This window comes from Lucilia cuprina, chromosome 6 (assembly GCF_022045245.1).
Source record: "Lucilia cuprina isolate Lc7/37 chromosome 6, ASM2204524v1, whole genome shotgun sequence".
NCBI classification, from domain to species: Eukaryota; Metazoa; Arthropoda; class Insecta; order Diptera; family Calliphoridae; genus Lucilia; species Lucilia cuprina.
This window is the reverse complement of record NC_060954.1, coordinates 10,967,889-10,972,636: the sequence shown is the minus strand read 5'-3', so window position 1 is coordinate 10,972,636 and position 4,748 is coordinate 10,967,889. Positions and strand designations below refer to the sequence as shown.

The following is a 4,748-nucleotide window of genomic DNA, read 5'->3' as shown; positions in this document are numbered from 1 at the left end:
ATAGACTAGACTATAGACTAGACTATAGACTAGACTATAGACTAGACTATAGACTAGACTGTAGACTAGACTATAGACTAGACTGTAGACTAGACTATAGACTAAACTTTAGTTTATACTATGGACTAGACTAGACTATAGACTATGCTGTAGACTTAACTATATACTAGACTATAGACTTAACTATATACTAGACTATAGACTACACTTAGACTTCACTGTAGATTAGACTGTAGACTAGGCTGTGGACCCGACTATAGACTGGACTATAGACTAGGGTATAAACTAGACTAAATACTAGACGACTAGACTATAGTATTAATTATAAACTAGACTAAGGACTTGCCTATACACCAAACTATTAACTAGATTGTAGGTTACTCTAAACTGTAGTTTTTCTCGATAAACTGGAAACTATATATAGTTCATAGCCTATATTATCAACCTCTGTAAAATATTTTCGCTTCAAGTTTTCCTTATTAAATTTTAAAAATGTATGCCACTACAACAAAAACCAGAGGTACAATAAAATGATTATTATTTTTTATAAAAATTACAAAAATGAAATAATAGTTATAGTAATAATCATAATAAAAGCTGTAAAAAAAAGCCATTTTGCTGGTATGTTTATATTTTCTATTGTTTGTTTTTCCCCCTTGTAGCTCTTTCCTTCTCATCAGTATACTTTTATGTAGACTTTAATTGTGACATATTTTTTGAATAAAAACTATTATTATAAATTTAATACTTATGGGATCGCTGTGCTAAAGAGAGTGAGAGAGAGAGAGAGGGGGAGAGAGAGAACTGTCAAAACAAAGATGTAAACTATTCAATGACGCACAATGGGGATTTAGGATTAATATTTTACTAGTAAATGGCTTTTAATCTGTTAAATGGTTGCATTTAAAAATAGCTATTACTTTTCCAACACGCATTGAATTTAGAAAAAAATTATTTCTCTCTCTTTGCTTCCCTCTTTCAAAAGAAAACAAATATTATTAACAACTTTTTTGTTACTACATTTTTAAGCTGCATTAAAAACATATTTTTTTTACAAAATTTGTTTTTCTTTAACATTTCCTTTTACAAGATCTTTTAAACTAAAAACTAAATAAATAAATTTTTTATTTATAAACTATAGACACAATACTTGTAATTGTCTAAATACATCAACTTGACAATTGCACATGCATGCATCTACATTTATTTATTTGTTTGTAAAAATGCAAGAAACATACATGCACTTGCTTTTACTTGTTTAACATCTCTTTTCATAATCTTACTGTCTCTTTCTAAATAGCTATATGTGTATGCATTGTCTCTGGAGTGTTTATCATTCATTCCTTCTCTAATACTCTTATGGGGTTTTTCTTTGTATGTAAACAAAAAAAGGCACTAACAGTCTAATATTATTTATTATATGAATAAATCCGCTGGTCACAAACCTTAAGAGACTAAGTCGAAAATTTTAATTTTTAACAAATTTTGTTGATTATAGATTGCAGTGTTGTATAAATAAAGTTCTGGTTTTAGGTCTGTCCATAGCCTTGACTATAATATCGTTTATAGTATCGTCCATAGTCTCGTTTGCAGTCTATAGTCTAGTCTATAGTCTAGTCTGTAGTCTAGTCTATACTCTAGTCTATACTCTAGTCTATAGTCTAGTCTATAGTCTAGTCTATAGTCTAGTCTATAGTCTAGTCTGTAGTCTAGTCTATAGTCTAGTCTGTAGTCTAGTCTATACTCTAGTCTATAGTCTAGTCTATAGTCTAGCCTATAGTCTAGCCTATAGTCTAGTCTACAGTCTAGTCTATAGCCTAATCTATAGTCTAGTCTATAGTCTAGTCTATAGTCTAGTCTATAGTCTAGTCTATAGTCTAGTCTATAGTCTAGTCTATAGTCTAGTCTATAGTCTAGTCTATAGTCTAGTCTATAGTCTAGTCTATAGTCTAGTCTATAGTCTTGTCTATAGTCTAGTCTATAGTCTAATCTATAGTCTAGTCTATAGTCTAGTCTATTATCTAATCTATAGTCTAGTCTATAGTTTAGTCAATAGTCTAGTCTATAGTCTAGTTTATAGTCTAGCTTATAATCTTGTCTATAGTCTAGTCTATAGTCTAGTCTATAGTCTAGTCTATAGTCTAGTATATAGTCTAGTCTATAGTCTAGTCTATAGTCTAGTCTATAGTCTAGTCTATAGTCTAGTCTATAGTCTATAATCTAGTCTATAGTCTAGTCTTTAGTCTAGTCTATAGTCTAGTCTATAGTCTAGTGTATAGTTTGCTCGTTAGTCTAGTTCTATTTCAAATTTGAAACTATCCTTGCTGTTTTAGAGAAGTTTATTGAATTGCACGATGTGTTTAATGGACAATTAATTTAAGTTCATGGAATATTTATTCCATTTGTAATGGGACCTATTAAATCAAATGATAAGGATTCAGTTAGCGCTATTACAGACAGGTGTATGCATGTAAGTTTAAATATAATACCACAGTGGGTTTACAACTAATAGGCGATTTGGAAGTTTTATTTTTTTAATTTAGTAACCATTTGATGAAGGAACTTTATCAGCAATTGGAAAACAAATGAAATTAAAACTTTGCATTTTTCTTTTAATAGACATTGTGTTTAATTAGTTTTGTCAGCATTTGTAAGTAATTTAGATTAATAATAAATAATTTTCTTATTCTGTTAACCAAAGACCAACAAATATTGATTTGTTTTTATTTATTTATTTAGTATATTTGTTAACTAAAATCAAATATTATGATAATTAGTAAGTGGCTAACGCTGTTATTAAAAGTTTTTTTTTTAGTTGTTAAATTGTGTGTTAGACGAAAACGATTAAAGTTAATTTAGTTTTAGATTTTGTTAAGGGATTAGTTGTTTATATTTATACACTTTACTTAATAATAAGGTTGTTATTGTATAATTAGTAACACTTTTTAGGTGTTTTTTTAATTAAGTTCTGATTTTAGATTTAATGCATAATTGCATTTAGAAAGGCTCCTAAAAATGTGCAATTTTGTATGCAAGTTAATTGCATTTATGTTAACTCGTACTCTAAATACTGTTATTCATCATACGTAGAGTTATTCTGTTTAACTAGAACTTATTAGCGCCTTAAAGTATGCTAATCATAAAGCAAGCAATTAACTACATTTCTATGTAAATCGTTTAGAAAATGCAACATATTACTTATACGTCGTGTAGTTCTCTAACCCTTGGGGTACTATTGTTATTACATTTGTTTTTTTTTTTTACTTTTTAGGGGTTTTTTTAGTGACATAATACAAGCAACCGCATGTAAAAATATTAACAACAACAACTACAACAAAAATCCCAATTGTTTATACAATATTTTTTATGTTTGTTTTTTAACTTAAGTTGTTTGTTTTTTTATTTCGATTTTCTTCTATTTAACCATAATGTTTTCTAAGGCAAAAGTCAAGAAAGAGGAGAAAAAAAAATTAATACTCGTGTATACACTTTTAGCATCTAAACTATAAGCACTTAGCAACCATATTAGCAAATCTAAAAGAATTTATTCATTTCAAGTACCAAAGTGTAAAAAAAATCTTATTTACTTTCATTTATTACATTCTTTTAATTTACTGCTTAATTTACTGCTTTTAACTATTACATAGCAGACACACGTTTGGTATTAACATAAGACATTTTATATATTTTTCTATTATGTTGTTTTTTTCTAAACATTTTGCTGTTGTTTTTTTGTAATATTAACATATCATTTCATTCGAATTTTGTACCATCATTCATATTTACTTAAGTGTAATAAACAAGGAAAAACTTAAAGGGTTACATAAACATTAAGATAGAAAATTATTTTATGATCAAAGGGCATAAACGACTAAGTTAACTTTGGCGTGTCAACTTTCAAACACTTCATTTTGATCTCACTATAGAGTAGGCAATAGATTCAACTATTGACTAAACTATAGAACACGATATATACTAGACCATAAACTTAGTTCTGGACAACACTATGGCCCATAAACCAAACTAAAAACTAGAATAAAGACTAGACCATAGACTAGACTATATGCTAGTCAATAAATAAGACTAAAGACTAGACTATAGGCCAGTATATAGACCATACTGTAAACTAGTCTATAAACGAAACCATAGACAAGACTATAGACTAGACTAAACTATAGATTTAATTATAGAAGCGACTGTAGAATAAACCCTAGGATAAACTCTAGACAAGACCACAGACATGAAAATACAATAGACTATAGACAAAACCATAGACTATACGTATGACTAAACTATAGCCCAGACCTATGACTAGACTACTCTATAGACTAGAATCTAGTCGAAACTATAGACTAGACTATTGACTAGACCCTAGCTATAGAACAAACTAATAGACTGGACTATAGACTACACTCTAGACTAGACCATAGACTAGACCTTAGGTTACAGTTGGACTATACCCTTGACTATAGACTAGACTTTAGACTAGACTTTAGACTAGACTATAGAGTAGACTTTAGACTAGACTTTAGACTAGACTATAGACTAGACTTTAGACTAGACTATAGACTAGAATATAGACTGGACTATAATCTAGGATAGACTATAGACTAGACTATAATCTAGGATACACTATAGATTAGACTATAGACTATACTATAGACTAGACTAAAGACTAGACTATAGACTAGACTATAGACTAGACTATAGACTAGACTATAGACTAGACTATAGACTAGACTATAGAC

The 4,748-nt window shown here is 28.9% G+C and overlaps 1 protein-coding gene across 1 annotated transcript in view; it reads left to right on the top strand.

Moving 5' to 3' along the window:
• Positions 1–4,748, top strand: part of LOC111680622 (putative fatty acyl-CoA reductase CG5065) — a 14,460-nt gene that overhangs the window by 3,802 nt on the left and 5,910 nt on the right. The gene's annotated exons all lie outside the window — the stretch shown is intronic.